This window comes from Xiphias gladius, unplaced genomic scaffold (assembly GCF_016859285.1).
Source record: "Xiphias gladius isolate SHS-SW01 ecotype Sanya breed wild unplaced genomic scaffold, ASM1685928v1 HiC_scaffold_1472, whole genome shotgun sequence".
NCBI classification, from domain to species: domain Eukaryota; kingdom Metazoa; phylum Chordata; class Actinopteri; order Istiophoriformes; family Xiphiidae; genus Xiphias; species Xiphias gladius.
This window is the reverse complement of record NW_024401802.1, coordinates 441,738-453,522: the sequence shown is the minus strand read 5'-3', so window position 1 is coordinate 453,522 and position 11,785 is coordinate 441,738.

Below are 11,785 nucleotides of genomic sequence, written 5' to 3'. Positions count from 1 at the left end.
GAAAATGAGTTCAATGAAAAAGTACTCTGAGTAAGTGTTACTGCATTTCATTAAAAAAAAAAAAATATATATATATATATATATATAAAATATATATATATGTATATATATGTATGTGTGTGTGTGTTTGTGTGTATTTATATATCTAATATATGTATATTATTTATATTTAATTACATTTTTTATTTGTATCCATTGGTTATAACCCTGGTATAATCAGTTTTGTTTTGCATATGTTGTATGCACATACTGTTCTGTGCAATCAACCCTGTCTCCTAGAAATTGCCTTTCTATACAGCTACACTGCAACAACAAATACATTTTGTAGGCAACATAACTGTGACCAGTTTACGTTTTCTATTAACATAATGAGGATATGTTGTTAATGTAAGCATTTGACCAGTCACAAATACATTGATACTGAACGTATCAGTCAAATGTTCACAGACAACATGTTTGTTTTCCAACAAAATATCTGATCATGCAGCACAACAACAACTTGTAGTGACTCCAGCACTGTTAAACTGTTTAATGGTTCTGTTTAGACTCTCACAACTCTTGGTTAATTTCGGAAAAGATCCTGGTCTGGTTTGAAACAGAAAACAATCACAGTGACTTCAGACACAACCTGTTTATTGCCATTGAACCAAAACCACCATCTCTTCCGAACCTTAACCAAAGAGCTGTTGTTGTCTAAACCACAGACGGGGCTTTGGATGTGAACCTGGTCTCCTATGTGAAAGTTGTGCGGCTTGCAAACTAATAGCTCCGGCTAGGGTGAGAAAGCACCCCTTCACTCGCCCGATACCTTTAGAACATGTATCTTTTATAGAGTGTCAGCTAAATACAGTGTGTGTGTCTTCTCCCTGGAAATGGAGCAGACACACCAGCAGCTTTTTCTCTGCCGTACAATACTTGACAATTAAAATACACCAAAGTAAACCAAAATCAACTTCGTTATAGCAATGATAGTAAATGTGATTTTTTACTTCCTACCCTGGTGATTAGAAGTCAGCGCAACACAGCTGAAACTTTTCTCACTACTGAAAACATTTATTGTAGAGTTCTTCGTCACACTTTATAGTGCTTGTTATGGAACAAATGATCATGAACCATGAAGATATGCATGACAGATCTTACCAATTCGGTGAGTACAGCTGAAACAAAGTCCAATTATGCATGAACAGAAAATATAGTGCAGTGGTGATCTGGCAATGCATGTTTGATAAGTGCTTTAGAATGAAGTAACATTGTGGACAGCCAAACAAGGTTGTCTTTTGTTCTCTATACTACCCAGTTGTCCTGGGACTTCTGTTGACTAGATCGACCCAGTTCCCTTCGCCACCACCAACCATGATACACAATGTTATTGTATCGAACTGATAGTCAAAACTACAGAAATATAACCCAAGTGATAACATTAATAATAATAAATGAGATTTTAAGCACATTTAAGTGAACCAAAGAACACTTTATATACAAAAAACAAACAAGAAACTACCATGAGTAAATGGACTCAGCATTGCAGACTGAGAAAGAGTGAGCATTGGGGCAGTTTCTGTTCTGTGCTTGGCTCTAAAATTAGATTGTAAAGGTTCAAAAAGATCATGGTTGGACCTACAGAATGTTGCTGGAGTTCTAAGATTTTGGTAAGCAAAGAGGGATTGGAAATGGGCACGAAGTTGTTCAGACAGCGGGTCCTGGCTATTGTTTTTTTAAATGGGTGTAACAGAACATAACAGTGGCAGACCTGAGAGGTGTCTGCCACTGACGAGGAGCAGACACAGAGCAATTAGACAAGTCTTAACCAAGGCTTTGGGGACTGGATCCGGAGAGAAGGTGGCGGTCTTGGAGTTTGTGGCCAGTTCCATGATGTCTGCAGCAGCAACTTGGGAGACAAAGGAGAAGGAGCCCTCTGGCTGAGTTGCAGATGTACTTGTCCATAATGGGGGAAGGCTGAGGGTTAGGGCAAGGAGGGCACCTGCAACTGCTTATAGATTGCATCAACATTGCCTTGGAAAAATTGAAAGAATCTACTGCAGAGGTCAGAAGCACTAGAGACAGGAAAGTCAATTATGTTTATTTATAGAGCACATTTAAAAACAACAAACACTTACCAAAATGCTTTACAGAGAGATGAAATTATGAGATTATTTGATTAATGATTACAATCAAGTAAAAACACAGGAATGATCAGATAAAAACACAGACATACTGTATGAGAGGAGCATATAAGTCAATTAATAAAAGCATAGAATATCTGGATGCGATGCATAGAAAACAAGGAAATAAAACTGTGACCAGAGCAAATGATGACTATTAAAAGGCTTACAAAATACAGAGAGATGACTTTAGATGGGTTTTAATGATATCAGCTGAGGATAGGAAGTTCTAATAGTGAGGGGTGAACTATTCCACGGTTTAGACTCTGGAATGGAGAGCAGTGATTGGTCAGTATAGCTGAGGGATCTGGAGGTAAAGTAGGGGATGAGCAGTTCATAGATGTCTGGTCCCACCCCATTGCTTCAAAAACAAATAAAGGAGTCTTAAAGTACAGGGGAGATGTGGTCTCTCATGCTGGTACCAGTGAGGAGTCTCGCTGCTGAATTTTGAACCAGCTGCAGGCGAGATAAGTCTGACCGACTGACTGCTCAGTATATATTAGGTGCGGACCTCTAAATGTATTGAGTATTTGGAGTATTTGGAGTATTTTGAGTAGTGGGTGTTGCGTACCTTTTAGAACACAATACTGCAGGGCACACTAACATGCTGGTAGAGAGTGAAAGTAAAACAATATTCTCCCAAAATATTGAGCAGCAGACTATATACAGCTGATGACTTATGAAATCAAGAAGGGGTTTTACTTCACTTACTGTGATAATTGTGTTGATGCTACATGTGTACTTTTACAGTGAATAAACAAAACTCATATATATTGTATCATGACAGTAGCAGGAATTAAAAATAGCCTGGAGACGACAAAAGTATTTAAATCCAAATCCAAAACAACTGTTAACGCTAACAGGCACTAAAAGTTTAGTAACTTAACCAAACTGCAACAGCAAGTCTCTCCAAAGTCCAGAGACAGCAGGAACTAGGAGTGATACTCACAGACTAACAGGCTAACAAGCACTGAGTCCGCTGTGCCTCTGTTACATAGACAAATCTGGTGAGACCTAAAGCTCCCAGTCAGTCTCTTTGCCGAGTTGAGTATGCAGGTTTGGCTGAATCCAAATGTCCATCCTCATGGACTCATGGACTGGGCCCTCGTGGACTTCAGTCGTACGTACTGTGACATATTCACCAACATCATGTCAAGTCCGTGAGGTCGGGAGACTGCAATGCTTTAGAAGCTGCTGAAGACAGGCCTATTGGCTACACATTCAAATACAGAAATGTATGGCTAAATAAACTGGGTACTTACATTGGACGACCGTCTTTTGTTGCTTTTCAGCCATTTCTTTATCCTATATATTTTTGATTACACTGATGGCTTTTATAGGCTACCATCACTCAATGACTACGATAATAAAAAGCATTTTTGATTACCTCCAGAGCCTATAATTCTACATATTTCTTTCTCATGATGTGGATGGATATATTCAGGCCTACATGATTCAAATAGCTTTTTAATAAAGTAATTGGATTACAATTGGATTGGATCTTTATAAGTTCTTTTGTTTTTTTTAGTCAGTAATTGGAAAACTACAACATCACATCTGTATTGCAATGAACTGTAGGTAACTAAATCAGTAAAATCTGGTTAAATCTGCACCCTAAGCAGATACTCTGGAAGCCTGCAGAAAGATCGCTCTAGGCTCCTTGTGTACTTAGCATAGCTCTGGACAGCCATCCGCACTTGCAGACTTCTGGGGAAGGCGCCCGTACAGTCCACAAGTCTGCAAGTGCATTGAAGTCCACATATTTAGATTCAGCCTTTGTAGCTGCTTTGTAGTACTGAATGGTCCCAGCAGTGAGAGCACACAGCTACGGTAAGCCCTGAGGGACAAAGATGTGTCAGTCACCACCTGCACCTCTTAAGCAAGTAACATTTTTTTTTTGTCACTCAGTACTTGTGAGTTTGTATTTAAAGTTGTATAAGCATCCAATTATGTGGTTGGGAGTTACTTTGTAACATATAAATGGCAATTCAGCATGAGATAGGGTAGAGTTTTTGTCAGTGCTGGAAATACATCACAATTTCCTGGAGGCATTATATACCAGTGCAAACTGTATTTATGTCAAACACAAAAGTATTGGAAAAGATTAGTTCCTTAATTTTTGGCCTGCCCTAAACCGCAGAAGTTGAGTCAATAAACTATGGTCCTAAATGCAAATCTCAAGGGACAGGAAGGGTTTAAATTTTTGTTTGTCATCTGCTAATAATGGTAGAATGGCAGGTCGTTTTGCTCTGAGAGAGAGAGAGATGCCTCTTAAATTCTCATGTGCTCTTTATAAGCCTCAGAGTGGACAGTGAGGCCAGACTTTTGTAGGGCCTCTCATGATGCTGACCTGTGGACTTCATGAAGCTCTGGGGTGTACCACAGTGAATGATGAGATAAACAGATAGTCCAGGTTTTGAGGGGGGCAAGATAATCCATTTAGGGGAGAAGACTTTGTTGTAATGGACACAACGTCACCAGCAGAAGACACAGCAGGATCTGGAGCACCACAATCCCTTATCCTTGCCCCCCAGGGCTGCTGAGTGTCTGCTTTTTTGAGTTCCTATAAGTGATGGGGGGCTTTTCATGAGGCCTAAGAGGATCAACAGAAATGCTGAGGAAGATGTGAAAATCAGAGATAGTCCATACTCTGTAGGTAGGAGGGGGCAGTGTCAGTGGAGCCGACCAGCTGTGACCTTTTTTGAATGTGTGAATAATTAAATCCCATAAGAGCAGTGTAGATGGGGAGATGGCAGCTTGGAGAGGTTCAGCACTAGCCAGCTGGAATGCAACATATTCAAATGATATAACATTCTGGGCTGGTATGTTCATGCTGTCAGGTTTAGGGATAATGGCCAATCCACAGGGTTTCTGTAAATAGACAAAACTAGTCGGTGTGGTTTGGTTGAGCAATACAAAGTCATTATGTTGCTGCCAAATCTCAGTCAAACAAACAAAAATCAATTTTATTATCAGCAATGCCATTTTTTAAGGAGCGATTTATTATTTGAGAGAGTGGATGTCAGCAACATGAGGCCATGTTTTCCTGCAGGTCTGGTAAGTAGCCCGGGGTAGAGATCTCTGACAGAAACATTGTATGTGTAGTTTGATGGGATGATGTAATCGAGGTAATCTACACGTGGCATTAAAACAATAGTTTTCTTTTAACCAAGTGCAGTCAGCATTCAGTTCGATTCTCATTTCGGTCAAATTAGATTACTCTTCACTAATCAAGCACAAATTTAGACAAGGAGTCTTTAACATGACTGTTTGACTGCCAGTGGACTGTGTTTGGAGTTCAACAGGGGCCAACAGAGTGGTGACTTTTCTCTAGAGAAATGATCAGCTGATCACCTTGTGTCAGTTTAAGAACCTCCCTGTTCAATTTGTACTCATATCATAATGACATTTATCACATTAGCTTAAAAGTTGTGACTGAGAGGCGTCGGTATTTGGAGTACATAGCTGGTTAAGTACACAGACTACAACTCTTTCATTTAATGTGTTAGACACATTTAATGAACGTTTCATAAGGCTATCGTGCTTCTCATCTCATTCTCAGGTTGTGGGTACTGGTCGTGAACATTAATTAGGCTGCCACTAAAAACGTTACTGTTTCTGCGTTCTTAGTTAACAAAGGGTGATTAGGTATATTTGAGTTATTTTAGTCTTTAGTTACTTGCAAATGTTGAAAGGTAAACACAATAAGATTTGAAAACGGGTTCAAAGCGATTCTGACTGGACAAGTAGATTTGATGCTGGGTTTGAATTTGATAAAATATTATCAAACCCCATACCTGACACGTCAGACAAGAAACTTACTGTTTCATAAAACACAATGAGATAAAGGGCTCAAACTCTAAAAAATAAAACATATTTTGTCATGAAAATGCATTTAACGAAATTTGAAAAGTAAGTAATTTTCAGACTTTAAAAAGAATATGAAAGAATGAACAAGCTGACTTCTGTGTGAGCCCTTTGGGTCCTGTTCTGCTGGTCCAAATATAGTTCACATACAGTACATGTGTGCATCTACTCCTTAGAGGCACCATGTGTATCTGCCCTTGCTAGTAGGTACACTTGGGTCATCCTAGGTCACGTGGTTGCGGTTGTTTTGAGCAGTCTTGCTCAGGCAACACACAAACCCTTTTTGTGTCCACTTGTGATATGTGGGCTAATGATTTGTTGGTTATACAGTTGTATACCAAGTCAGTACTGTTAAGCATGGGGTTAGAAATATTCTGCTTTGGGGTTGTGTGGCAGTCAGTGGCACAGGAAACATTGCACAGATAGGGAAGAACTAATGCCATTAAATATCAGCAAATTCTGGGGGTAAATGTCCTGCACTCAGTTCGGTAAGTGAAAGTGAAAAGAGGCTGGTTTCTACAACAGGACAATGATCCAAAGCGGACCTCAAAATCCACCATGAACCACTTCAAAAAACATATCCTGAGGCTTTTCGAATAGTCCTCACAGCTCCCTGACCTGAAAATCACTGCAAATCTGTAGGTAGATCTTACGCATGCTTTCTGTGCAGGACAGACTAAAATATCTCAGAACCTGAAGTGATCTGCAGGAGGAGGCTGAAAATTCATTGGTGAGAAACAGAAAGACTCTGAGCTGCTACAAAAAGCTGTGATATTTGTACAGTAACAGTACATTATTGCTATTTGAACAAAGGCTCATGTCAATGTCTGTTTGCTGCTGGGTTGTTTTTACTTCTTTTCACATCAAAAATCATCACAATATGTAATTTGCCCAGGGGTGCAATGGGTGAACTGTAAGTGAGGCTCTAATGGGCAAAATATACTAAATCTTAAAGTATGACCTGAAATATGAAGTCTGATGCTGTGCCACCCTAAGGCACATTTAAAACAACTGCAGGATAGGTCTTTTCTGGCTTTGCAATGCACGGTGGAACTTGTTATGAGGTTCGCCTTGCTAAACTCCTCCACCACTCCTGTCTGAAATGCTTCCGGTCTCCATGTGTGGTGCTGTTTGCATGCTATCATTAGCTAATACTTGTTTACAAATCATATTCTGAGGCCAGTGCAGTGAGTCACATAAGCGAGTCAAAGTAAACCCAGCTAGAAGTTCTGTTTACTACATTTCCAACATTTTGGTTTAGGTCCTGTAGTTTCAGGCTGCGATGCTTTTCTTATTTTCCCAAAGTACCTTAACTGTCAGGTGTTATTCTATTTTATTACCAACAACATGTTTGTCTGTCTCTTAATACTGTCTGACTTCCCTGCTCGGTCTCTGGCTATCAGGTCCAAACCCACTGGTTCCTTCTTAAGATATAATGCTTTAAAAATGGCTCACAAATATGTAGTTTTAGCTGGTCTGTGCTGGTTTTATCAAATGTTACTCAAACAGGAGGAAATTTACTGGGGACTATTTTCGGCAGCAGATGAATTCATATTTGGTGCTGTAGTGAGTATTTCTGGCAGCAGGACAGCATGTTGAGGACTGAGTCCAAATAAACTACTGTGTGTGTGTCTTCATGGTGATGAAAGAATATGTCCCCCAGTGCAACAGTGTGGCTCACTGATGTGTTTTTAATAGTTTTTGGAGTCAGTAGGATCAAGTCATTGTTGCTTTTGGTCTTTTCATGGGATTTGATGACAATAAGAGCAATATAGAATATCACTAGCTGTGTCCTTTAAAGACAGTTTGAAACATGAAAAGCTCAGGAGCCGCTGTTGACCTTTACTCTAACTACTGTTGGTACGAACTCACTGTTAACCAAGTAAAATGTATTGCCAGTTGGGCTCTCTGGTAAACACAAACAGTGAAATAGAGAACGTATGTGTGTTACTTTGTGCCTCAGTAAGAGCTACCACTCTGAGCTTGTTTCCCAGCCCTGTCACTTCACTGTTTGTTATGTGCTCCAGCAGACTAGCCCACATGCAGGGCTGTCTCTGCCAGCTGTTAGATGAAGCTCTGCTTTGATGTACAGAGCCACAGCTCTTTGATGGAAGTTCATTACAATGAGAACTAACAGCTTTTGTTTAAGGGCCTCCTTGATATGCCTGCTCCATGAAGGAAAAACATGATACACTTTGATTTGAAGTAAATGTCCCTTTGTGTGTCTGTCATTGCACTAAAGTATACATCAGGCAGCCCGGATGCACTTTCATTTACAGCTACACATACATTTATTAATTAAACAATTGTTTTTATTAGTAACGTGCAGACAGACCCAAACTCCTTACTAGGGATTAAGATGATGATGATGTTAATGCCTGTTTTTCAGGCTCAGTTGTTGTAGTAATAAAATCCCAAGAAATATACTCTGTGTGCTAAGGTATATTAAGAATGTTAAGAATATATGCTCTGTGTGCAAAGGTATATTGAGAATATACTCTGTGTGTAACAGTATAGACCAGAATGTATTGGACATTGATTTTAACTTGTAACTTTGATTTTAATGATAATCAGACTCAATCATTGGGCTTGCAATGATTAACAGACGCATGGTGATTAATTTTAGTTAAGAAAATGTATGCTATAATAGACAGTTTGGAAATATTAAAGTTTAAAAAAAAAAAAAATGACTTAAGACACGTTGGAAATAATGGTGTCAGGAGATGCCTAGACTTACCCAGGCAGGCCAGGAGAGTGGGGGGTTTCCAAAGAGGCTGACACCATTATTTCCAAGTAGATATGGAGGATGTAACCAAATACGGAAAGAATGATACCATTATTTTTTGACAAGGTGACGTTCATTTTTTTTTAGAAAAGTAGGTGGAGAGCCCACCAGCAAGACGGTATAAAAGATTATGTCTGGCTATGCTTTCATCAGCTGGTATCCGAAGCTAACTTGGGTTTATCTCTTGTGAAAGAATAAACCCTATTCCACTGAACTCTGATCATCTCCAGTGAGTTTTTGTGAACTTTTTGAGACTCCAGTAACTCATCACCTTCAGTGAAGTTAAGTGTTGGAAGAAAGGTCCAGAGATACACTCTGGCCCTGATCTGGGCGTGTTTTTTTCTCCAACAGTGTGCTGTATTTATCACACAGACACTGCAGGATGGAGTCGCAGTTTGCATTATTTGTGAAAGCATTTGCAAGGTGCGTCTGTCTCCTCGTTGCATATACATTTAAGGGATGATCATGAATAATAGAAATAGAAGGAGACAGGAGGAAAGAGAACATAGCACAGTACAAGTTCCACATAAAGATGTATAAAAATAATGAGACTAATAATAAAACAAATAATTATAATAATAATAATCAGACTAAATATATTAATGATAATCATAATCATAATAATTGAAGCAGTGGGTGTTGAGCAGGATCATGGAGACAGTAGATAGTTTGCAGTCATAGATCCAGACCCTGCAACATCAGGGGCAGAAATACCTGCAGAAAGCAACAGTAGGAGAGAGGAGAGAGATGAGAAAGCACAAAACTGTGGGAGAGAAGAGTCAAGTTAGTAACAAGCATTAATTGGATATGAATGCGTACAGAAGGAGAGGCAGAGGAGGAGAGTGGAGCTTGGTGCATCATGGGAAGTCTTGCGGCAGTCTAGGCCTATTGCAGCATAACTAGGGGGTGGTTCAAGCCAAGCCTGAGCCAGCTCTAACTATAAGCTTTATCAAAAAGGAAGGTTTTATGCCCACTCTTAAATGTGGAGAGGGTGTCTGCCTCCCAGACCCAAACTGGAAGATGGTTCCACAGTGGAGGAGCCTGATAACTGAAGGCTTTGCCTCCCATTCTACTTTTGGAGACTCTGGGAACCACAAAAAGGGTTTGGTTCTGGGAGCGCAGTGTTCTAGTGGGGTAATAGGATAATATTTTATTATTAAAGAAGCTCAGGAAATCGTCACTACTGGGAGCTATAGGAATACATTGATCCATAGAGCTATGACTCTCTGTCAGCCTGGCTACAGAGCTGTAGAGAAACCTAGGATTTTTTTATTTTTCTGTTTTATTTTGAAATATTAACGTCCCTTGTGTGCCTCCCGTCCCTTGATCATCAACGCCTCCTGCCAATCGATCAAGCCTCGATTATACTTCCTTGCGCACGTGCACACGGACAGATGCGTATTTGTTCTTATTATACCACTTTCTAGTCCTCTTGGTGGAGCGGATGTGGAAGATGTCGAAGGTATAACACTAGCCTTGCCTGCCCCTGGTTTTTCTGTCTGCCATCCTCATATACACTTCCCTGTTTTCCCTGCTCTCTTGCCAGATTGCCTTTACCTGTCTTTTACCCTGCTGCTCTTTTTTGACTCTCTGCTCCCTGACTTTGGAGCTCCAGCCTCTGTCATATTCCACTGAAAGATCATGGGTTGCCTTTATGATAAGTAACTTCACAGGGAGAACACAAGAGTACGCCGCAGCTGAGTAGGATCTAATCCCCCATTTGTAACTCCTTGGGGGACTTTTTGGAAGCTTTAAGGAGAATTTTTGACCATAGTTGTCCAGGTTGAGAGGCACCTCAGGGCCTGCTGCTGCTCCAACAAGAATGCAGCTGGTTGTCTGACTATGCCATCCACTTCTGCACCCTGGCAGCTGACAGCGATTGGATTGAAAACTCCCCGTCTGATACATTCCTGCACAGCCTGTCTGACAACATCAAGGACCAGCGAATGCCACTAGACTTACTGACTGATCAATTCCCCAGTTGCCCTAGCTACAAAGATTGACAACCGTGTTATTGAGAGAAGAATGGAAAAGGCCAAATCTGAAAGGAGACCACCATCCACTGGAGCCATTATACTCCCATGCTTCAGCATGATCTGCCGTCTGCCTCTTAGGTAAGAGCCGAGGTCAGGGCTACAGCACTCCCTGGGGGGAGGGAGGAACCCATGCAGCTGGGGTGCACTCGTCTTTATCCGGAGGAGCGACAGTGCTGACTAAAGGAGGGAAGGTGTAACTACTGTGGGCAGTTGGGACATTTCCTGGCAGGCGTCTAGTAAAGGGCTGGGCTCATCAGTGAATGAAGGTTTACTGGTGAACCGAACCACTTCTTCTTTTCTCTCCTGACCTCTGACTCATGCTCACTTGGTTTCCCCTGCTGCATCTCTGGTGTTGGCTGTCTTTGTGGATTCTGAGATGGATTAGAGTTTAATGGAATCGAGGCCTGGCCCAGCTGTGCTTCAGGCCCTAGTTATTGATTTGCTGCGTGGCATGTTGAATTTTTGTTTTGGTGTATTTGGATGACATTCTCATTTCTTCCAAGAACGAGACAGAACATGTACAGCACATCCGGGAATATCCAAATGGATCCTGCTGAGCTAAGTGCTGTCACAGACTGGCCTGTTAGTGCCCAGAACAAGACCTCCCGTCAGCGTCCTGCTGAGTTGCTTCACCATATTCCAGTGCTGCAGCATCCTTGGTCCTCCAATCTGCATGTTGAAGTGTCCTTGGGCAAGATACTGAACCCCAAATTGCCCCGGATGTATCAGTGGTGTGTGAGTGTGTGTGTGTAGAAAGCGCAGTATGTGGCAGTCCAGCTATGGCTCCCCAGGACACTGAGAGTGCATCCCACCTTTCACGTCACCAAAAATAAGCCTGCTAAGACTAGTCCACAAGTTTCCTCCTCCAGAGCCCCTCCAACCCCCCTGGTCATTGATGACGTAGAGAAGTGTCTCTTGGCGTTCCCTGTATTTCC